The sequence below is a fragment of the Gigantopelta aegis genome, chromosome 6 (assembly GCF_016097555.1).
Source record: "Gigantopelta aegis isolate Gae_Host chromosome 6, Gae_host_genome, whole genome shotgun sequence".
Lineage (NCBI taxonomy): Eukaryota > Metazoa > Mollusca > Gastropoda > Neomphalida > Peltospiridae > Gigantopelta > Gigantopelta aegis.
Genome location: NC_054704.1, coordinates 24019754 through 24046062, shown reverse-complemented (window position 1 = coordinate 24046062; position 26309 = coordinate 24019754). Strand labels below are relative to the sequence as shown.

The 26309-nt window shown below is 37.2% G+C and overlaps 1 long non-coding RNA gene across 1 annotated transcript; it reads left to right on the top strand.

The window, feature by feature from the left end:
- The first annotated feature begins 3383 nt into the window (after positions 1-3383).
- On the top strand, positions 3384-25230 carry LOC121376066. The gene is made up of 3 exons (XR_005958396.1): positions 3384-3861; positions 5610-5670; positions 24783-25230. It is a non-coding gene; the product is annotated as an uncharacterized LOC121376066 (long non-coding RNA).
- The last annotated feature ends 1079 nt before the right edge of the window (positions 25231-26309 follow it).

Below are 26309 nucleotides of genomic sequence, written 5' to 3'. Positions count from 1 at the left end.
ATAGATATGATATCAAAGAGATGTAGAATACAAAGCAAATGGTAACACTTTCTGAAAAATTGCAGACCAATTGGAGACTGTTAAATTGTGTTTATAAAATAGTTCTGGGCGTATCGTCGAGATACTTAAAACTATTACATAAAATAATTGCTAAAGACCAAACAGGTTTCATTAAAGGTAACAATATTAGACTAATATATATATGACATAATACAGTATACTGAAATACATAAAATTCCCGGTATTTTCTGTTTGTATATTTTTAAAACGTTTCTGAGTTAATCTCTTGAGGTTTTATTGAACAAGCTTTAGACCTTTTCAATTCAAAACATCAATGAAACAATGGATAAAACTATTTTGTAACAATTCAGAATCTAGAATAATACAAAATCATCTTAAAACTTTAAACTAGAAAGAGGCTTTAGACAAGGTGATCCTCTATCGCCCTATATTTTTTTTATAATTTGTGCAGACAAACTTGCAATATTAATTAGAAATTCAAAAACCAAATAAAGGTATAAAGAATAGAAGGGGAAAGATATTTAAATTCTCGTTATGCAGATGATACAAACTTTATTTTGGATGGATCGCCCAAATATCTGGATAATACCATATTAGTATTTGCAAAAGTCTCTTGCTTGAACATAAATTATTCGAAAACAAATATTATTTGAATAGGCAGTAAAAAAATCTAATGACGTTTTTCACCCTTCAAAATGGAAAGTAGCATGGGCTGATCCATGTTTCAGTTTAGTAGGAGTGAATTTACAATTAATTTTTAACAAATAAGTATCACAAATTTTGAAAAGAAAAAAGAAAAATTGACTGTTTAGGTATCTTTATTGTCATTAAAACTTTAATAGTTCAAAAATTGCTCATTTAGTTATTTCAGTACCAAATCCTCTTGAAGTTACAATTAAAAAAATTAACAAAATGCTGTCTAATTTTGTATGGCAGAATAAACTAGAAAAACATAAATCAAAAGAGCAATATTGATACAGGATTATAAACAAAGAAACAAAATACCGCATTTATAAATTTTTATGATGGCACTAAAATCAGTCTGAAAAAGAAGACTTCATATTTCCAATTCGACATAAACAAATTGATTTGAGGCAACAATATGAGACCATTAGATTCAAATTAAAATTGAAATAAAATTAATAACCAGTTTTTGATAATATCTAAAAATAACGAAGAAATAATGAGTACAAATATTTGGCATAACAGTGATATAATGAAAAATTATAAACTAATACCTTACCAAAAATATGTCGGAAAATATACTCTGTCAAAAAAGAAACGCATAGGTGATAGGGAAAGAAGAAAGGTGTTTAATTTTACAAAATATCGTCTTTTTATACAATGATACGGCGAAGCTGAGAGGCCGGTTTTGCAACCAGGACTGGAGACCGCTGCCAGACGGGAGCCAACTTCTTAAGAGCTCCACACACGACGATACGGCGAAGCTGCCAACCAGGCAGACCTACCGACAACCGCGATCCGACAAGCGATCCTCCTCTACGAGATGGACAGTTCAACAATCCACAGGATCGTCAAGACGATCTGCGGCGCCGGTTACCGCGTGGTCATCAGAGATCTGCTCTCTAAGAAGCAACTCATCCCATCGCTGACTGCAGCTCCGGACATCGGCTCGCCGTAGTCGCCAACCTCTCCCCTAACGGCCTTAACGAGGCCACTCGCGTGGACATATAGATAGGACTTTAAACTTTTAGACCTTCGTTTAAAATTTTATGTCGAAATTACCTTTTTTATATATATATTATTAAATAGTCCGATCCTCTCTTCTTTCTCTTATTTATTTTTGGACTGTCCTTCAAAAATGCTCCAAATTATATAAATATTCGGCCGAGCAGTCAATTCATTTTAGTTTTGGCTGGTAATGTTTTTTTTTTTTTTTTAATCCTACTAATTTCTTTTACTAATTGCTAATTTAAAAATTCTGTCCATTCACCCTGCCCCCCCCCCCCCCCCCCCCCCCACCCCTTTAACCTAGTTATCTATCTATCTAATTTCTTTTTGACCGCCCAATCTAATCTAGCGACCAAATTTAATGAGTAGATTTTATTTTTATTAATTATATTAATTAGAGATGCGCATCAAAATTTTAAAGGCCCACTATTTAATTTTTGGATGTAAATTTCAAAATTGTCCCCTTAATTTTTTCTGTCCCGGAGCAACTCACTGGCTATCCAGAGACAGGCCCCGGGACGGACATGCTCGAAACTCTAGTGGTATATGATCATGTAAAAATTATTCGCACTCGCACTGAACCGCAGTTGTGGTCATCGGCCGTCCTGAACGGGGACGATCATTCATATTTCTGATCTGAATATTATAACTTTGATTATACTGAATACGCTAGCTATTATATCTAATGAATATGCCCAGCCAGGTTACCTGATTTTTTACAAATTGTGTTGAGGGCTGACAACCAATACTAGATGTTAGCGAAAATACGAATAATCCACTATTTCAAGTGTGTTGGGGTTCTTTGTTGTTGTTGTTGTTGTTGGGGGGGGGGGGGGGTGGTGAGGGGGGTTGTTTTGTTTTTGTGTTTTTTGTGGGGGGTTTGTTGTTGTTTTTTGTGTGTTTTTTTGGTGAGTGGGGTGGGGGGAGGGGTGGGGGTGGAGATTTGTTTGTTTTTTGTTGATGGTTTGTTTGTTTGTTTTGTTTTGTTTTTTGTTTGGGTTTTTTGGGGGTGAGTGTGTTGTTTTGTTTTCTCTCTTTTTAATGTAAATCTTTATGAGGGACATATATGTAACAAAAATTTTGAGAGTACTGCAAAAGCAATACATATTCCATACCGAGCCCAACAGATTTTCGTATCACCTAAATTCAAGGGCCATAATTAGATAACTTGCCATGAAAGTGACGTATTGTATGTACATGATTAAAGCTATACTCAAGATGTCCACTCAATATCTTGGGACATTGCAAAAAACTAAAAGTCCGCAAAACTAAGTTTCGTTATCTCCTATTTTCAAGGGCCATAAATTTGTCAAAAATTGATAAATCGTCATGGACCTCAAACATGATCTGTAACAGTACATGATCAAACTACATGTATACACAAAACGTCCGGGAAACAATGTTTCGTATCTCATAAGTTTAAGGGCCATAACTCTGTCAAAAATAGATAGATAGCCATGAAAATCAAAAGTGTTTAGTAATAGTACACGGTAAAGACATTTTAATACCTATTTTAAATATTTTTTATGCATTGTAAAAAACAAAACAAAAAAAACCCTCCGGAAAACTATGTATATGGCACAGACGGACAGATAGACAGAATGATAGAAAGTTATAGTCCCCACGGGATGGAACGGTAGGGGACTAATAAGAGTGATGTAATGTTATACAATTGGAAACAATGCTCTCTCCTTTTTTCTATTTTCAGACAATTTTTAACAAAAACTAGGATGATGGAAAAGTCATATAGTGAATAATTATTAATGTTGAACGGTATATAACATCTGTTTGGCATTTTAAATGTTCATTCATTAATTTGGTTTCATGCGAACGTAAAGATACCTGGATCAGAATTAATATTAGTTGTAAAACTTGAAAACTGCACAGTGTCTATCACTGAAAACAGGTCAATAATTATTTTATTATTTCCTGAAAGATTTCGAGCAGCCTATGGATGGATTGGGCTCAGTTTCCAGGGACCCGGTTTCCAGTGGACGGACGGCACTACTTTAGGAACGCAATTCTGGGTACCTAAAGGTCCTTCAAAGCCCCTAAGTAATTATCTGGGCGTTAGAATGGACGTCAAGTCGGGAACCTGGGATAATATTCGTCCTAAGAAAAGGACGAAATTTATCTGTGAAGAAAAAGGTAATAAACTCAAGGTGCGGAGCGTAGCTCAGTGGTAAAGCGTCCGTCTGATGCGCGGTCGCTATATGATCGATCCCCGTCAGTGGGCCCACTGGGACTATTTCTCGTGCACTGCGACTGGATTATCAAAGGCCTTGGTAAGTGCTATTCTGTCTGTGGTATGGTGTATATAAAATATCCCTTGCTACTAATGCAAACATTTAGCGGATTTCCTCTCAAAGATTATATGTCAAAATTACCAAATGTTTGACATCCAATAGCCGATGAATAATCTAGTGGTGTCGTTAAACAAAACAAACTTTATTTATTTAAAATAATTTTCTTACACACCCGTTGGTGAGAACATCATTCGTTATTTTTTATACATATACGTGTGTTATCAATTTCAAGACATACGACTGGCTGCTCCTAGGTGATGACCAGGTCACCAATGTCATACATCCAATGAATAAACAGCATCATCGAAATCGATTAGCCTGTGATGTATAGTTCACCTGACAATAATTTGTCTGTTACGCGTAAGTTAGCTACAAGTGCAAATGCTGTAAATAACTTTTAGTCGAAAAAGATGTTAAAATTGGCTTAAAACCTTTTTTTGAGGATATGTAAGAAATAGAACTCTTTGCTTAAACACGTATCAAACTCGCTTTCGCTCGTTAGATACATCTTAAAATAACTCGTTGTAAGATAAATGGTATCTAACGGCAACTCATACAGTATTCTCTATGTATACATGCACTTGCTTTAACGGGGCAGTATATAACTCAGTGGCTTAGTGCTCGCCCCAGGTGCGGTGTGAAGGAAGAAAGGAGCTGTTTTATTTAACGACGCACTTAACACATATTATTTACGGTTATATGGCGTCAGACATATGATTAAGGACCACACAGATATTGAGAGAGGAAACCTGCTGTTGCCACTTCATGGGTTACTCCTTTCGATTAGCAGCAAGGGATCTTTTATATGCATCATCCCACAGACAGGATAGTACATAACACGGCCTTTGTTACACCAGTTGTGGAGCACTGGCTGGAACGAGAAATAGTGCAATGAGTCCATAGACGGGGATCGATCCTAGACTGACCGCGCATCAAGCGAACGCTTTACCACTGGGCTACGCCCCCCCCCCCCCCAGGTGCAGTGTGTCGCAGTATTATAAGCGCTCTATTGACTCGACTCTCTCCCCGTTTCAGCTATTGCCCTATGACTGGTATGACAAAGGCAATGGCTTGTACGGTCTTCTTTATGAAAAAGTGAAAATCAAATATTCTTTGCTGCTTTATTGGTAAGAATAGCACCGTGTGGCGACAGCGGGTTTCGCTTATTGGTTTCTCGACCATTTGTCAGACACCACATAGCCTTAGTTTAAGATGTGCTAAGGTGTCATTAAATAAATATTCCTTTTCAGTTCCTGACACTTATATACCTGTTGTTTTTAATTATTATTATTATTTGTGGATCATATTTTTGTATATTTACCTCTGTCTGTCTGTCTGCCTCTCTTTCTCTCGCTGTCTCTCTTTCTGTCTTTCTTTCTGTCTCTGTCTCTCTCTCTCTCTCTCTCTCTCTCTCTCTCTCTCTCTCTCTCTCTCTCTCTCTCTCTCTCTCTCTCTCTCTCTCTCTCTCTCTCTCTCTCTCTCTCTCTCTCTCTCTCTCTCTAAAATATGTCATTATTATATATATTATATATTTGTAAGAGGTGTAAATACTAAAATACTTGACAGTATCTTGACACCACTGTATTTCAGAACCACTGGATCCATCTATAAATACTACTAAAACACAGTTTCATAAAATGGAACACAACCAGTGAGTATAAATATATAAATATAAATACTATCTGCAAGCCAGAGAGAGAGAGAGAGAGAGAGAGAGAGAGAGAGAGAGAGAGAGAGAGAGAGAGAGAGAGAGAGAGAGAGAGAGAGAGAGAGAGAGAGAGAGAGAGAGAAGAAGAAGAGAAGACTGCTAGATGGCTTGTAGATAGTTATTTTAACATCAGTATCCAGTATGATATCACATACATGTATTCAGATACACAAGAAATGCTCAGTTGGTGTTCTTTGAAGACCCTTTCTCACTACTGTTTTGTTGGGAATAAGTTTCAAAAGCCACCCCGATTGCATTTTTGTTATATTTAATCTTACCATAGTTAAATAAAGACAATTCTGACTGTGTAATAAAAAATAATATAGTATTGCTCATATAGTCCAGGCAGTTATGTAAATTTGCATTTGTTTTTGCACAAGTCAGTAAAATGTATTTCTTTTTATTCTTAAGACTATCCAGAATTAGAAATCCATTGGTAGCATTATTTTCAGTCATTTGATCATAGCGGCCATCTTGAAATTCAAAATGGCCATAATTTTGGGATATTTTACATATATTTTGACTCCCAGTTAACATAGAAACACAATTCTTGTGTTTATTTATATTTTTGAGGGCAATGAACTCGCTGATAACATTTAATTTAGTCATTTGGGCACGACAGCCATCTTGAAATTCAAAATGGCAGCCAATTAAATATTCGTATATATATATATTTACTCACAGTTGACCCACAACAACAATTTAGCTATCTGTTTACATTTATGAGCTCAGTGAATGAAGTTGTGAAAAAAAAATTGTTGTCTGACCTAAGCATCCATCTTGAAATTCAAAATGGCCACCATTTTAATATATTTTTCCATATATCTCAACTCTCGATTAACACAAAAACATAATTTTTTTTTGTCTATATGTAAATTTATGTAGCCATGAATTTATTGATGACATTTTTAAAGTCATCCAATTATGGCAGCCATCTTGTAATTCAAAATGGCCACCATTTTTCATATATCGTAACTTCCAGTTAAGGCAGAAGCACAATTATTTTTGTCTGTACATTTTCAGGATCAATGAATTAAAGGGTGACATTTTATAACCATCCTCCAGTCATGAAACCACGTTAAAATTCAAAATGGCAGCTATATGGAGATTTAAAAATGGCCACCAATTTTATCATTTGGCAAATACTTTTCCTCCTAATCCACATACATTTTATATGAAATAATTGAAATATTGCATTACTAATGACTTTCATGTTCTAGATTTTAAATTAATGAAATAGAGGAACAGACCAATTGTAAACTGTAATTCACAATGACACATTAGCAGCGCTTACCCATTTAGTATCTGGCTAATTGAATGTTGTTTAAATTAGCCACTTTTTAATAATTTCTAAAGAAATATACTACATACGTATATCTGAAAATTGACTAAAATTAATTATTTTCCCATTATGACCCCTGATTAGGCATCTACTTCGTCTGTAATGGCATGTGTATTGCAGCAACCATCACCACTTGTAGAGTTCTGTACATTGCAGGTTGTATTCCTTACAGGTCCATCTACCTGAACAATTATTGATACCACAGTTGCATCTGATCAGTTCTATCACAGCCTCTGGTGCAGCTTGCACCTTCAACCACATTTACAAATATATCCTCCTTGATCCAACCATGGGTCTAGATCACTGGATGTAGGATGGAATCCTAAGCTAGGATATTTGCTTGGAGATATGCTCTTTGGGTATGCTGATATTAGATATTTGACAGTGTTTCCACACTTTGGTTTGGTGATGGCGTCTTGAACTTCTATCCTCTCAGAATAGCTGCATCAATTATACAAATGACCCTTGAGCTTAGTACCATGGAGTACTGACCTCTTTGTATGATTCATCAGTAATTCCAAGCTGGCTAAGAGCTTCAGATATATAGCCAATGGAGCTTTCCTGAATACATTCAATAACATTTGTTTGCATATACCATTAATTTGTCCTGTTGTGTCACATCCAGTTACTACATGCAATCCTAGTAATGTTGCTTTTCTTTCTGAACCCAGTTCATCATCAGTTAGTTGCATGTTGATCTGGTTGCGACTTACGTCTGTACCGATAATTAGTAGGATCAGTGTGTGTGATCTTCTCAGGATAAGAACCAAGTCTATGTCTGGTGCAGAAATTCACTTCTAATCTGTCATATATGTTGTCAGTGAACAGAAGCATTTCCTGCATGCTTTGATTCACTATTAGATGGTTACATGGGTGTAAGATTTATTTTTTAACACAATAATATTTATGAAAGATGACATCAGATGTTTCCACTAACCAGGCTACAGATTTTCGAAGCTATCGGAGTGCTACGATATCGAAAACTATTGCAGGCCATGATGTGACAATGACACATGATTCCTCATACTCATGAAGTAATCGGGCCAGGCAAAGAGGTGGATTTCTACATCAAAGACACACACTGTTGGGGTTTTATCACCATTATAATTATATGTAAATCACAACCAGATCGACCTGCAAACATTGTATAATGAACTGTATCCAGAGATAGACTCGGATTACCAGATGTTCATGCTGTAACTGAATATGACACAACAGGACAATTGGTGATGGTGGACATCGATAAAGATAATTCAATGTATTCACAAAAGCTCCATATATAAGTAACACCAAAGTCAGGTTGGAATCGGTAATAACCATACAAAGAGGTCAGTGAAAAATGTGAAGATTTTACTACATGGAACCAAGCACAAGGGTCGTGATGCAGCTATTCTAAGATGAAAAGTTCAACAAACCATCAACAAACCAAAGTGTGGAAACACTGCCACCTACCTCTGGGGTATGAAAACAGCATACCCAAAGAGCACATCTCCAAGCACATTTCTGAGCTCAAGATGCCATGCTACATCTGGACATTCTTGATCTATGCAAACTTGGTTGGGTCAAGGGGGTTGGTATATTTATGACTGCTGTTGGGTGCAAGCTGCACCAGAATCTGTGGTAGAACTGATCAGATGGAATTGTGGTGTCAGTAAGTGTTCAGATAGATGTACTGTAATTTAGTGTAAGCAACACAACCTTCAATGTACAGAGTGTTGCAAACGTGAAACTGATGAGGAATACTGCAATGTGCATACTATTATAGATGAAGTAGATGCTTAATATGCTATTATGTTTATGTATTACAATTTACAGTTGGTATGTTCCTTTATTTCATGGGTTTGACATTAGTATTGCAATATTATAATTATTTGACCTAAAAATGTACTAATGAACACAAAAGTTGCATTTGTATGTAGACTAGGAGAAAAAGTATTTGCTAAATGATTACCTTGGTGGCCATTTTAAATTTCCATATGGCTGCCATTTTGAAGTTTAAGATGTTTGCCATAATTGGATGAATATAAATTTAAAGAATTAGATTCATTGACCACTGAAATATACATTTAGACAACAAAATTCTGCTTACCCATTAACCATGAGTTGAGATATAAGACAAATGTATTAAAATGGCGGCCATATTGAATTTCAAGATTGTTTTCATGATTCATTGACTATATAAATGAAAACCATCCAATGCATGGAATACAGAAATGTACATGGACAAAAAATTATGCTTCCACGTTAACCAGGAGTTGAAATATTTGAAAAGAATATATTAAAGTGGTAGCCATTTTGAATTTCAAGATGGTTGCCAAGATCAGACAACAATTTTCCTTTTTACAAAATAATCATCTGAGCTCATAGATGTAAACTGTATCTGTATTTAATGGGAGTAAAGATAGAGAAAAAAATATAATGGAATGACGTCCATTTTGAATTTCAAGATGGTTGCCATGTGAGATTAATAATAATTTTTAAAAAAATAATTCACTAACATAATATGTTTAAATAGACCCTAAAAATATGTTTCTATGTTAAATGGGAGTGGAGATATATAAAGAAATTATATGAAAATGACGGCCATTTTGAATTTCAAGATGGCTGACATGATAGTGATCAGAAAAATTGCTACCAATGGATTTCTACTTCAGATAGGTCATGGGAACATATGACCAAAATTTTATTAACTTGAGCAAAAACAAATGCAACCTTCAAAAAATGAACATAACTCTCTAGACTAATTAGTCTGGAACCCAGAATTGGAAAAAGGCCTTAAAATAGATTCAAGGTGAACCCATCTGCTATACTTTTTTAATTAACATTTTTAAATAGCTTAAATATTCAGAAGCAATGTTCAACTGGTCTGCAAGTCAATTTCTAATGCGAAAAATAAATATCCTATGTGGAGTGGAGGCTGGTAGGCCTCAAAAAGGATAAAATTGCGCATTTGAATTTAATTTTTTTCTTCTTCACTAAATTGTTAATTCTTAAAATAATAGCATGAAACTTTAGACACCCATAGAAAACATCATTGAGAACATTTTAAAAATGAAAAGAACTCGCAGTATTTCCTGCATCAAGAATGGCGGCCATTTTCCAAGATGGCGGCTATGGAGTTTTTCTTAATATTCTGCCGTTTCTTTTAGAAAAATACTATGAATGTCATATGAAATGTCATGACCAATGTCCATGCTGTTAGTGCATTATATACCAAATAAAATATTATATAGCACCACCTTCTATAACCCGTACGGGCCATGTAATTCCAATATGGCCACCATTGGTAAAATGTTACATTTTACATATATTCAATTTTACGTCTAAAATCTTAAAACATCACGCTTTAGTTCTTTCTATAATTGAAACAAACATTATTTTCATATTACAATAATGTATGGTAAATTGTTTATGATTTTTAGTCAATTGTGGGGTTTTAGGCTACACTTGTATGAGTATTTAATAGTAATATAAATTCAAATGGCAACCCACCCCACCCCAACTATAAATACTACATGCATGTGTTTATTATATTAACAACAAGACTTTTAAATACATAATAATAATAATAAGATTGATTGAAAAGCATTTACATTTTTAACTCCTTACTTATTTTCCATTTAAGATATTATTTTTACTTTTGAATGTGAGAACAGTTGTCTTAACATTTTGACATTTTGATTAAAGAAGAAAAGTTAAAAGCAACTCAAATAGCATATAAGCCAGTATTCCCTCAATCTCCTACAGATCCTGCCGTTGTTAATGCATCACTGGATTATTGCATAAAGGTTTCTCAGAAAGTTGGGTAAGACAAAGCTATTGTCACCTATGATCAAGCTATTTATGAAATAGCATTAGCACGATAGAAACTTCCTGAAAAGTTTGATAGACTCATTCTTTGAATGGGTGGTTTTCACATTGCCTCCATTTTTCTAGGTGCTAAAGGATTCTTCATGCAATCAAGTGGTATAGAAGATATACTTGCTCAAGCTGGGGTTTCTCTTCCAGGAACAGCTAGAAAAATACTGTCTGAAAAAGATTATTACTTAATGCTCAGGGCACACAGCTTGGTGTACACGCGCATTTTCAGCTATTTTGGGAGTCTCTTGAAAGCTGGTTATTGCAACAATCATCTGATCTGGACATCAAATCTTGATGAAACTGTCAATAATGTTATTGACATTCTCCTGAGCAAACACACAGAAAGGATTGCTGATGTATTGCAAACTGAACAGGCTATGTCTTCTCTAACAAGTGTAAGAAGACTCCTAACATAATTCAAAGATATATGCTGTAACAACCCCACAGCAAGGTTTTGGCTTATGCAAATAGAAATGGTTACCATTCTAAAGATGTTCATCCACTCTGAGAGAGCTGGTATGTGGCAGCAACATCTGACAAACGGAAAACATGTTACCATACCTGGTTGCAGCTGGACATGGTAAATATGTCTCTTGCCTTCCTCGGTATCTTCAAGAGATGCGAACGTTGCAGATTTCAGCACCCGAAGTGAACAGAGAATTTGAGAAAGGGAACTTTGTGGTAGATTCAATGGTGTCTGGACGGATATGTGTCTTGAGCAGACTTATAACTGTGATGCTAAAACAGTCCTCTTTTATGGTATTACTAAAAAAAACCTGCGACAATGGAGAAGTACCTAAGAGTAGTCCCAGAGTGAACATCAATATCGGAAGACACAAAGAGAATGGTTCACATGAATGAACCATACAAATGTCATGAGGATTCCCCTACACTCTGCAAGAAAGAAAGTGATGCAGTCAATCGAATCAAAACACTAGTGAAATAAACAACGATCAACTCATTTATGTGTAACAACACTACATATTTGCTAAACATCAGCACTGGGAAAAGGCTTCTTCTTTAGAACTGATACATGCAAAAGAAACAGGTCTCCAGATCTTGGAAGAGGCAGAACATAACGGATTCCAACAGGGTAAAACATTGTACATCTAAAGACATTTGAGTGTAAAAAGAAGTATCAAACTGCATTTGAGAATTCAAATGGTATATGAATAAGAATCAACAAAGCCAAAAGTTTGTTCTTTATCCATGAATTAACTGATGACAAAAAGAAAGAAGCTCTCAGTCATGAATGGACAAAGTACCCTTCACCTTTGTTTGAACCAGAGTACAAGCCTTAAAAAGAGTATCACACAGTCAAAATTTCCAATGTGATATGCACTGATTTACCTGAACTGGCATGTGATGTACATGAAGAACACGCGGGTTTTTCTGACATCAGTTACTGCGTCAAGTAACTTGGATGTGATAGTGTGATAGTCCAGGCTACTGACACAGATGTCCTAGTTCTCAGTATCTATTTAGTGTACGAATTCCAGGACTCAAAGAACCACAGTTTAAAAAATTGATAAATACATTTCTGTACACACGATTGTTGCATGCATGTCAAGAAAGTGTGGTGTGGATGCTAAAATTTTGACTGGTATTTTGCTTAGTACCTACATTATCATCAGTTGTGATACAGTCAACTATCCATTCCAAAAAAAAAAGGAAAGAAAAGAGTATTGAAAGTGACACTAAGCAACATTGAACAGCTAACTGCCCTAGGAGAATTTGGCGAAGTAGGAATGAGTATAGTTCTCACTGATGAGGTGTATGAATCATGCAGACTGCTCTTTGCAGCTCTTTATGGTAGGCCCAATTTCAACGGCACTGCTGATGAACTTCATGCACATTTATTTGCAACTACCAATGGGGATCTTCTGCACCTACCTCCAACTGACAATGCATTTCGGCTTCATATTCAGTATGCTAAACCAAATAGTGGTGAGCAAGCGTGCCCACTCATCTGCACCAGTACTACCTGACCCAACAAATTTAAGTCGACACTTGGTTGGAGGAAAGCTGGTACCAACAATGATGAACAAAGCTGCAAGACCAGACATCTTAATAAAGCCTACATTTTGTAAGTGCAGGAAAGGGAAATGTCTTCATCTGTGTACTTGTGCAAAACAAAATCTAAGATGTGCCATTTCATGTCTTTGTGGTGCAAAACCAGAGAAATGGGAACGAACTGCAGCTTTGACTATCAGTGAGGACTCTAGTGATGATGAGTAACATGAACACATAATCTGTAAAAACAGAAATTAGTTTTACAAGTAACAGTGTATTTATAGGTTCGAGAAAGAAAACTATTCTACTGGATGTTAAGCCTACAAAATGACAATGTTCCTTGTATGATCCTTCCATTTTCAAACCTATATGCAGATCCAAAATATATTCATCGTAAATCATTTACAAGCAAAGTTATGGTAATTTCTTTGTTTCATGATCATTATGGCAGCCTTCTTCGATTTTTACATTTGATCAGTGTTCTAAATATGATTACATTATTTCATACCCATAAAAACCTGATATAGATCTAAAAATAGTTGTCCTGCAAAAATGACATATAAGTGATTTGGAAACAAAGTTATGGTCAGTGATTTGTTCCTTGATAATTGTGGCGGCCATCTTGGATTTATGCATCTGACATTGTTCTATATATTATTATAATATTCCCTACCTCTTAAAATATAGGTCTAGATCGTAAAATATTCATCCTAAGTGATTTAGAACCAAAATTATGGCCAGTTCTTTAACATATGGCTATTATGGCGGCCATCTTGGATTTTTACAGGAAGTGTTGAACGAAAAAAATGAAAACTTTTTTTGCTTAATTATTTATATTCCTAGAAGTGAAAAATCTATGGGTTTTTTTATTTGTGCATTCAATTCAGATGGAATTCTATAATCTAATAGTCGAAAATGCCAAAACAGCTTATCTCAGAACAGTTGTTGGATTCCCATAGTATATACGTGTTTTATAAAATTCGCAAAGGAATTCGCAGAGCAGACCAGCTTTTCCTAACATCTAAAATGATAAACTTGCAATAAAAAATGCTTTAAAAAGTATAGCAGATGGGTTCACCTTGACCAAAATTTTCAGGCTTGGGTTCCAGACTAAATATATGTGATACAAAATCCCGCATTCGTATACAGAGAGAGAGAGAGAGAGAGAGATAGAGAGAGAGAGAGAGAGAGAGAGAGAGAGAGAGAGAGAGAGAGAGAGAGAGAGAGAGAGAGAGAGAGAGAGAGAGAGAGAGAGAGAGAGAGAAGACTGCTAGATGGCTTGCAAACAGTTATTATAACATCAGTATCCTGTATGATATCACATATTCAGATCCACAAGAAATGCTCAGTAGGTGTTGTTTGAAAACCCTTTCTCACTACTGGTTTGTTGGGAATAAGTTTTAAAAAACCACAATGATTCTGTTTACCAGTAGAGTATTAATTCCAGTTAATATGACGGTGTTGTGTACAAAGAAGAGATGGTATAAACAGTTGAAGAACCATCTATAGGGAGGTACCTAGCATAAAGTAACTAGGGGGTGGAAGCATAGGCATATGGGATCCCATTTTTGAGAGGGGAAGGCCGATTTTTGCCCGAATTAAATAAAAGTGCCCGAATCTGGATTACAACGTTTATTCATATTAGCATTACTGCCAAACAGACAGACAGACACAGACAAATTGTATATTAAAATCTCTCCTCAGTTAAAACATAAAACATCACTAAAAGACAATAAAATCAAAAATAGCACCGAGCCACTCCATATGGAGTTACGAGAGACTACAAAATATTAATAATCGACACATAAAATATACAAATATTACATTAAAACACATTTAAAACATTTAACATGAAATAAAATATATAGTTAATAATACAGTATCTAAACTTAACTTTAAAAAAATAAAAAATATTCAGTTAACGTATAAAACACAACGACGTCAGGACGACCAACCTAATGGAAATATTTTTCCGGAATTTTCTAATATTTTCAGTTTAAGTGCGCGACTAATTTTTTTTAAAATAACAACAAAAGATTCATAATAATACACCTTTATTACAAAGAACAAATGAAATCAACACACCTTGATCTAGTTACATCTACAGAACCAGGGGTGAGAACTAGCACACATGCTAAGGTCCTCTTTTTACATATTCAAGATAAACATTAAAACAATTTAATCATAAATCAAGCATAAATTAAACAGATACTATAACATAGGTCTCACGGGGATCCTATAATATCCGTAACTGAATGAAACACGATTATCCAAATATCTCTCCTAACTGTATATCTATTAGATCTCTCTGTATCGGGCAGTTATACCCGCGTGGCTCGTCTAGGTATGATCAGAGATAAGATCTATATATAAAGTATATGTAATATAGCACGTTTAGTTCACTAGAAAACACAACAAAAACACTATACACTTTGGAATCTGTATTAATACTACGCTGACAAATGTACTGCCGCAGTAGTTAATTAACGACAACAAATAACAACAACCCAGAACTGATCACTTAATTAGTTAATCTCTAGGCGTCTAGTTTACACAATATTCCAAAATCGCTTCACCGTGATACAACACCCACACGTGTGATAATTGAGAAACGCTGCCAGGGGAACTTAATTAATAAAGGAATTACAACTCTATTCCTAACTGGTTAATTTTTAATTAACCCTTACTACTCATTCAGTAACCTTGTAATACAGAATTAATACTGGTACCTATCACAATAAAGACAATAACCTACAGTTTACCTAGGTCCTCTAGGATGACTGGCTAAGCTTTAATAATTTTAGACAGTGAAGCCTACAATTTACTTCGTTTACAATTTACTATGTTTCTCCCCGATAACTCTAAATCCTATCTATTTATTACAAAAATCCGAATATCGCCTGGGGGCACAAGGCGGCACCGAATACCTACAAGTGATATTTCCACAGCGACCAAGCCGGCATATTTTTCTTAGAAGCCTAGACAGGTCGTCGCCTAGTTCGCCAGCAATACCCCGATCGTACCGAACTAGCGGAGGTATTACGTAACTACTGGTCACATGGCCTCCGCACCTGGTCTGGGTGTGTAATAGGCACAGCTCGACCACCGTCGCGCAGAGGTATTACGTAACAAAGTGCCCACCTGGTCTTAAGTGCATATTGGGACTGCACACGGCCCTCTAAAACAATTAATATTGCCACAGGCGAAAAGAAATAAGAGCATGTTCCGTCACATGCACCCACCTCAAAAAGTATATTTCCTCTACTCTAGGAATAGGGAAATATACTACATTAAAACAAAAGGTGCATTTATAGCACATAGTAATAAGGTGACTACCAGTAATCACACTGAGTCTCTGAGGCCCTGGTATACAAATAAAATATATAAAAACAAAACAGAAATCAAGAATGTCAACACATTATGATAACTTTCAACTTCGGGACAGGGCATCAGCGATTACATTGGATGTGCCCTTGATATGTTCAATGGTAATTGGGAATTCCTGCAGAAGAAGACTCCACCTCAAAACTCTCTGGTTGGTGGCTTTCATTCTGTGAATGAAAGTGAGCGGATTATGGTCCGTAAAGACAACCACTTGATGCATTGCCGATTTCACGTAGATCTGAAAATGCTTCAGAGCTTGTACCATGGCCAAAGCTTCCTTTTTTATAGTGGAATAGTTCACCTGGTGTTTGTCAAACTTTTTGGAGAAGAAACTTACAGGATGGTCCAGTCCATTTTCGTCTTCCTGGAACAGCACAGCTCCAGCTCCCACGTCACTGGCATCCACAGCTAGCTTGAAAGGCATTCGGTAGTCTGGCGCTGCCATCACGGGAGACGAGGAGAGAGCATCTGCTTGAGACGGTTGAATGACTTCTCGCATTCATCTGACCACTGGAAAACTTCGTTTCCTTCTTTAGCAGCGATGTGATGGGGGCAGCTACCATCGCAAATTTAGCACAGAAACGACGATAATAACCGGCCATACCAAGGAACCGGTTGGTCGGTGCAGGATACTGGCTGATGCTTAGTGTCTTGGCCTGCAGAGGAGCGACGCAACCATGTCCGACAGTATTACCTAAGTAGGCCACTGAAGCTTTCACGAATTCACATTTGCCCAGGTTCACAGTCAAGTTAGCTTTCTGTAGGCGACTGAATATTTGTTGTAACCCGGTTAAATGTTCATCCCAAGTGTCGGTGGCTAACACCACATCGTCCAGATACACACTGACGTTTTCTAGGTCTGATAACACCTGGTTCATCATCCTTTGAAAGGCAGCAGGGGCAGTCTTCAAACCAAACGGCATCACTCGGAATTGGAAGAGGCCGTCAGGTGTGATGATCGCCAGAATGTCCTTAGCTTCCTCCGTTAACGGAATGGCATAAAAACCCTTCAGTAGGTCCAATTTGGTGATGTATTGCGCGTGTCCAACTCGGTCGATGCAATCGTCAAGGCGGGGTAGAGGGTAGGCATCTGCCTTGATGAGTTGATTCACGCGACGTAGGTCAGCACACACCCGGAAACTGTTATCTCCCTTTTGAATCAGAATAACAGGTGATGCCCACTGACTGTTTGATGGTTCCAGAATGTCGTGTTCCAGCATGTAATCTATCTCCTTTTTCAGTGCCGCACGTTTTACAGGATTTATCCGATAGGCATGCTGTCGAATCGGTGTAGCGTTGGGTTCCAAGTGCACATCCTGGATTAAGGTATTGGTAACCGTTGGAAAGTCCTGACAAATGGAAACATTGTCTTGTATCAACGTAGTCAACTTTGCTCGCTGGGGGCTGTCAAGGTGCTGTAGATAGGAACTCAAGTCTGCTAGAATGTGGCTGTTGGTTAACTTGATCTCTGCAGTCTTGACGTCATCACAGGAAATTGAGTGACACTCAATTTGGACAGGTAGTACTGGAACTATCGGCAGTCTGTCAAAATAACCTTTTAGCAAATTGATGTGACAATACCTACTTTTCCTAACCCTATCAGGAGTGTTTATCACATACCATGTCTCATTAACCCGTTTGTGCACAACATAGGGACCGAAATACCGGTTCTGTAATGAACCCCGTTTAATGGGAAGGTACAACAGCACTTTATCCCCTGGTTTAAATTCGCGACTCCTAGCCTTCCTATCAAACACTGATTTTATTTTGCTCTGAGCATAGCTCAGATGCTTCCTAGCTAGTTCGGTCGCCTGCCACAACCTAACTCTCCCTACATAAATCAGCAGGTTTTCGGCATTATCCTTGTCTAACCAACTATCTTTTACCAATTTGAGAGGGCCTCGGGCTGAATGCCCATATACCAACTCAAATGGGGTGAATCCTAAGGATTCTTGCTTAGCATCCCGTGTTGCGAACAACACGAAAGGAATTGACTGGTCCCAGTCAGTACCATTGTCGAAACAATGGCAGCGGAGCATACTTTTCATGCTCTGGTGGAAACGTTCTATTGCGCCCTGGCTCTCAGGGTGGAATGCAGCAGAACGAATCTGTCGTATATCTAACATAGACAGTACTTGCTGGATTAACTTGCTCATAAAGTTCGTACCCCGGTCGCTTTGAATTTCACCTGGTAAGCCCGTATACGTGAAGTACTTAAGCAGCGCACTAGCTACAACAGACGCAGTAACCTTCCTTAAGGGAATCGCCTCTGGAAAACGCGTAGTTAAGCACATAATTGTTAACAAGAATTGGTTGCCTGAACGCGTTTTCGGTAATGGTCCCACGACATCTATCAACACTTTTGAAAAGGCTTCCCCAACTATGGGAACCTTCTGCAGGGGATAGGGAGGAATTAGCTGATTTGGTTTGCCCACAACCTGACACACATGACATGACATACAATGCTTACTGACATCTGCAAACATTCCCTTCCAATAAAACTCTGAGGCAAGTTTACTATGAGTTTTATTCCGCCCTAAGTTGCCAGCAAACACGTCCTCATGTGCTAACAATAACAATGACGGACGGTACTTAGAGGGCACCACAATTCTACATCTTGTCACACATTCCTCACTATCAGGCACAACCTTTTCCACACTCTTATTCATTAATACTCCCTTGTCCATATAATAACCTGACATCTGATCCTCCATCTCACCCTCAGTTAACAATGTAGTGCGAGCTGCCAACAAACGAGATTCCAACTAATTCGGCCTTACGTGCTCGCTTAATCTTCACTACACTGAGCGTAGGCCTATCCAGCAAATTCTTATCCATGTTTAGATATGACGCACTTATTATCAATTAATTTTCTATTGAACAACGTTGCTACATCTAGTTAATTTGTAAAAATAATTTATAAAGCCCCCATTTACAAACAATACTTTTTTAAATATGCATGTCCCGTTTCAGATCACGGACGAGCCGCCAATTTTCACTCCTCTCACGGAGATCCTATAATACCCGCAACTGAATGAAACACGATTATCCAAATATCTCTTCTAACTGTATATCTATTAGATCTCTCTGTATCGGGCAGTTTAAAATCCTAGTGGCTCGTCTAGGTATGATCAAAGATAAGATCTACATATAAAGTATATATAATATAGCACGTTTAGTTCACTAGAAACACAACAAAAACACAATACACTTTGGAATCTGTATTAATACTACGCTGACAAATGTACTGCCGCAGTAGTTAATTAACAACAACAAATAACAACAACCCAGAACTGATCACTTAATTAGTTAATCTCTAGGCATCTAGTTTACACAATATTCTATTCACTTCACCATGATACAACACCCACACGTGTGATAATTGAGAAACGCTGCCAGGGGAACTTAATTAATAAAGGAATTACAACTCTATTCCTAACTGGTTAATTTTTAATTAACCCTTACTACTCATTCAGTAACCTTGTAATACAGAATTAATACTGGTCACAATAAAGACAATAACCTACAGTTTACCTAGGTCCTCTAGGATGACTGGCTAAGCTTTAATAATTTTAGACAGTGAAGCCTACAATTTACTTCGTCAGATTACCGGAAACACTGTCTAAATAATATTGGTATAATACAGTATTAAACTATTTATTTAAAGTCACATCAATCACATCAAGGTTATACACAGAGCAGAAAAATATATTTACCACGTCCGGACTGAACTTATATATTTCGTTCAGTGGACGACGTCCGTTTCCCCTGCAGCCTTCCTATGTTTCTCCCCCATAACTCTAAATCCTATCTATTTATTACAAAAAATCCGAATATCGCCTGGGGCATATGGCGGCACCGAATACCTACAAGTGATATTTCCACAGCGACCAAGCCGGCATATTTTTCTTAGAAGCCTAGACTGGTCGTCGCCTAGTTCGCCAGCAATACCCCGATCGTACCGAACTAGCGGAGGTATTACGTAACTACTGGCCACATAGCCTCCGCAGCTGGTCTGGGTGTGTATTAGGCACAGCTCGACCACCGTCGCGCAGAGGTATTACGGAACAAAGTGCCCACCTGGGCTTAAATGCATATTGGGACTGCACACGGCCCTCTAAAACAATTAATATCGCCATAGGCAAAAAGAAATAAGAGCATGTTCCGTCACAATAGGACTACTTTATTTGGAAAGTCACCCATAAAAAAAAATCACATTTACTATCAATATTTTGTTAAAATAAATTATGATGCACCATGAATCAGAAACTGTAGGCAGCAAACAATATATTATTTATCAACATGTATCAGGAATGATGCCTGCAAACATAAACAAATGGAAATATAATCAAACTAAACAAGATGTCAACAACTCTGTTCGCGGACAAAATCAATAAATGATTTTTGCTTTCTGACTCCTTTTGGTTTCTCATTGTTAGCAATAGCATGTGTGTCTTCATAGTCTGACATGTTATCAAACTGTATGTCATCTATTGTTGTTTGAAATGAACACTTTTTTGCAGTTACACATGCACTTTTAGCAGATTTCAGAATTTGTGTTGTAGGTCTGTAATCAAAACAATCAGTTAAGATAGCATTTAATGTGTCGCCAAGCATGGAAGTTTTAAATTTAGTCTTCACTAATTTCAGTCTAGAAAAAAACCCTGTTCCGACTCGGCATTTCCATTAGGAATAACAAGCATGGCCTTAGCAAATAGGGAAAATATGTAAACCATAGTCATCTGTTACATTACCCCAGAGCCACCAAAATTTACAAACATCAGATTCATTTGATATGGAAGATGGCAGATCAAATGTGTCATATTTTCTTAGCTCTGTGTCAAACTGGATATCATCAGATGTATCAAACACATTTGGAAACAATGTTTTCAGTGTCGGACGCTTTTCTAAAATTAATTTACAGGTCTTGGCACTTAATCTGTATGACTGGATAAGATATATGAAATTTGTTCTGGGTCTGTAGCAGTTATAAGACCATCCCATAAGTATATACATTTAATAAATAAAATCTCCCTGAAATCTTTATATATGAGGCAATGAAGCAGGACATGCTGTTCATCTTGTACACAGTTGCGACAATTAAAACAAACTCTCTCATCAACTGGTGTGTTATTGTAACGACCGGTTTCTGTATGTATTGCAGCTACGCCAAACCGAAACACAGATTACGCTCTTCTATGAGATCTAATCACATTATTAAGTATAAATGGCTCAGCTTCAAACTCCATTTTGAACACACTATAAACACGAAGATTATTACCCCTTGTTCCTGTCACTTTGTTTGTGTCCGTGATATTGAAAGTTTCCAATTATCTATGAAATTTCGAAACACAGGTTTTCTGACACATATTTAGTCAAATGTCCGTTTAAAATATTAATAAAGTGATCTAAACCAAGACTACGCAACTTCAACATTTTCTTGTTCTTATTTGCCAGTTGTTTTGCCCAATAATATATGTTATAGGTTATCCTGTTGATATTTAAAAAGTTCAGTCTTGTGTACAGTATAACAAAATTTCCCCACTGTTTCATAACAGGTGGGGTCCAAGCCATATCTCCAGTTACAGCACTATTTGGAGGAAACTTCCTAAGGCCCATATAACATCTCATAGCTCTGTTCTGAACAGTATGTATCGCTGCTGTGATATGTGTTCCCCATATTGCGGAACCATGCTCTATTGTGGACCACACCATCGTATCAAACAGCTTCGTATAAGTTTTGTAATTCATCCCACCTATGATTTTAAACTTTGAAATCAATAGTCCTTGGGCTCTACTTACTGAACTTGTCACTGCCTTTCCAACAGGTGTGTAATCCAAATGTTCTGTCAAAAGCAAACCTAGATATTTATAGCTGTTTACTACCTACAGAATTACATCACCACATCGGAATTGAGTCTTTGCTGAAGGCACAGATATATTTCTGAAATGGACTACTTTCGTTTTATTGGCGTTTACTTTCATCCTATTTTTGAGACACCACATATGTAAACATTCTAGTATACGGTTCAAATCAACTTCGTTTTCCACGTTGAGTACTACATATCGCCTTCATAAGCTAAAACACATACTTATTCTTTATTCATTTCCACTCCTAAACCAAGGATATTAAACAGATCATTAATGTACATATTAAACAACAGAGGGGACAGCAAACAGTCCTGTTTTAAACCGTCGTGTATCCTGAACCATCGTGTAAAGCTCCCGTTTAATCTAACACAACATTTTACATTTCTATACAACGAAGTTATTGCATTAAACATTCGTCCACATATGCCGAAATCCACAGTAGATTTCTCTCTATTCCATCATAAATTTTATGGGAGTCAATAAAAGCGGTAAACGTAGCTTTACGTAAACGTTCCCTGGACTCAATGATTGAAGACAGCGCCAAGAGCTGTTCCTGTGTAGATCGACTCTTCCTAAAACCATTTTGTTCATCACAGAGCAGCTCTCTACTTTCAACATGTTTATTGAGCCTTCTATTGAGGACAGAGCAATACAACTTGTAGGTAGAATTAGTCAGCGTGATACCCCTATAAGCTAACAGGTCGAGCTTCTCTGCAGTAGATGTAGGTAGAATTAGTCAGCGTGATACCCCTATAAGCTAACAGGTCGAGCTTATCTGCAGTAGATGTAGGTAGAATTAGTCAGCGTGATACCCCTATAAGCTAACAGGTCGAGCTTCTCTGCAGTAGATGTAGGTAGAATTAGTCAGCGTGATACCCCTATAAGCTAACAGGTTGAGCTTATCTGCAGTAGATGTAGGTAGAATTAGTCAGCGTGATACCCCTATAAGCTAACAGGTCGAGCTTATCTGCAGTAGATGTAGGTAGAATTAGTCAGCGTGATACCCCTATACGCTAACAGGTCGAGCTTATCTGCAGTAGATGTAGGTAGAATTAGTCAGCGTGATACCCCTATACGCTAACAGGTCGAGCTTATCTGCAGTAGATGTAGGTAGAATTAGTCAGCGTGATACCCTATAAGCTAACAGGTCGAGCTTATCTGCAGTAGATGTAGGTAGAATTAGTCAGCGCGATATCCCTATAAGCTAACAGGTCGAGCTTATCTGCAGTAGATTTAGGTAGAATTAGTCAGCGTGATACCCCTATAAGCTAACAGGTTGAGCTTATCTGCAGTAGATGTAGGTAGAATTAGTCAGCGTGATACCCCTATAAGCTAACAGGTCGAGCTTATCTGCAGTAGATTTAGGTAGAATTAGTCAGCGTGATACCCCTATAAGCTAACAGGTCGAGCTTATCTGCAGTAGATTTAGGTAGAATTAGTCAGCGTGATACCCCTATAAGATAACAGGTTGGAGCTTATCTGCAGTAAATGTACGTGGAATTAGTCAGCGTGATACCCCTATAAGCTAACTGGTCGAGCTTATCTGCAGTAGATGTAGGTAGACTTAGTCAGCGTGATACCCCTATAAGCTAACAGGTCGAGCTTATCTGCAGTAGATGTAGGTAGACTTAGTCAGCGTGATACCCCTATAAGCTAACATGTCGAGCTTATCTGCAGTAGATTTAGGTAGAATTAGTCAGCGTGATACCCCTATAAGCTAACAGGTTGAGCTCAACTGCAGTAGATGATTTAGGCATGGGATTGATGATACCCTTCGTCTATTCTGTAAGGTTCGTCCACATAAGAAACACTTATTAAAGAGCTTTTGTAAGAATATAGCACAGGTTTAATTTTTCATACGGGAATTGAGTCACATCCTGGTGATTTTCCTCTTTTTGCCAAAGGTATAGCATCACAAATTTCTAATGTGAATCCTTCCTCGTATTCTAGAGCTTCGGGGATTACATCATCTTTCACAATACCAGATTTATTGCAGTTAAGACGGCTTTCATACTTTTCCTTCCACGTCTCTAATACAATGCCATGGTCACTACTAATATTTCCATTCGCTAAGCGCACTTCCATTGGAATAGTTTTCAACCTGTCATTTCCAACCCCGAACTTTCCTATTTTCTTCCAGAATTCCTTAATCCCTTCATCGCACATAGTTTCTAACTCTAACATTGTTTCGCGAGTATACGTAAAAAAAAATCCTTTTCTGGACATATATCGCCCTATAATGGTTTCTGTGCTGGGTTTTACGTTTACACCATACCCGCTCAGCTCGACACAAATCACTGCACTTATCAGTTAAATGTTCATTCCACCATTGCTTTGTATAGCGTACTATTATTCCCAACTGAATAAACTACTCGGGGTTTTTTTCCCGGCACTTTGTCTAGCATCTCCTGTTTAAAACTCGTAAATGCACTATCTATATCTACTTGTTCATTTTCTGAAACAAAACACGAATCGTCACGCATTTTAATATGGATTACAACTATTTGATTTGAACAATAAATTTGAAACTTGTTTCGATGTTTGTGATTCAACTGGCACCATGATCTCCTTTTCTATTTCATAGAATCCACTGCCTCCTTCGTGAGAGGTTTAAAGGGACGACTCCACTCCTACTCTGAGGATGTTGTTCTGGAAGACTGCCTGCTGAGATGTACAGAGGACGAGCAGTGTGTTTGTGCCGTGTTTATCGATTATTCTGAGGGTTTAGTCAGCAATTATTGCATTTTGCACAAAGATAACTAATATAAGACATCTTGCTGTGAAAAAAATAATATCGGTTAGCCGTGTCCTAGTTAATTACCATCGGACTGGACTATTTAATTACCTGTGGACTAGTTAGTTATCGTTCGACTATTAATTAACCATGGAATGTTGTTACCAGCGAACTATTACTATAGTAATAAAAAAATCTTTTTTGTAAATAATTTCAGTTTGGTTTGACATAAGAAGAAAAGTAAAAGTGTTTTGGAAATAACAAAAAACCACACTATTTTTTGTGTCCAATGTAGAAAACAATAGGCTCGGAAATAAATAACTTAGTGTGTCTCACATTATTGTTCTAGGTGTAGATTATTTTTCAAAAATCAACACCTGCGAAAGAATACAATCGCAACTTTTTTTCATCTCCTTCAATGTCCTGCATAGAGTTTACCCTACAAAATTATAACAAGTAGGTTACTATGTTTTAAGAACCAGTGTGTTCCCGTTCCGGTTGGTTTTGTAAGAGACATGCACAGGATACTTGGTAAATGTAAATGGACTACATATTTAAATAACTTTTATGAAACTTCCACATTTCCTCCCAAACAAATTTGGAAAAGAATAGTTAATAAAAGTGTTTTTGAGTATGAGGAAGCAAAATGGAAATTACACATTTCTTCAACTCCAAACATTAATCATTTCCTGCAAATTCATCCAGTCTTAAAAATGCACAATACTTGGAAAATCGCTCATTCCACTGATTTACTAAAAGAGCAGGCCCTTCATGTCATTAGTGTTTGCGCTTCGTGGAGACCACAGTCATCCCAAGGATTGTGCACCCTTTGTAAAGTGCAATACTGTGATCTTCTTGTACATATTATAAATTACTATCAGTATTTATCAGAAACTACAGACAAATTTTGGTGTTCTCTTTGATATTGGTCCAAAAGAGCTTAGCACTGAATTGCATAATCTCCCTGACGATAAATTTATCGTACATCTATTGTCTTGTAATTCTCCAGTTAATGTTGACGAAGATATCTCAAAATTGTATAATGAGGTTGTTATTCACTTCATCTATATGTACTTGTGACGGTACATGCTCTTAATTTTGTTTTCGCCTGTGGCGATATTAATTGTTTTAGAGGGCCGTGTGCAGTTCCAAATTGCACTTAAGCCCATATGGGCAACTTGTTACGTGATACCTTTGCGCGACGGTCATCGAGCTTTTCTAATACACACCCAGCGCAGGTGTGGAGGCCATGTGGCTAGTAGTTACGTAATATCTCCGGTAGTGCTGTGTATGGCCAGGGGATTGCTCGCGGTTGGCGATAGCCAGTCTGACGATCAGAGAAAAATATGCCGGCATGGTGGCTGTGGAAAAACCACA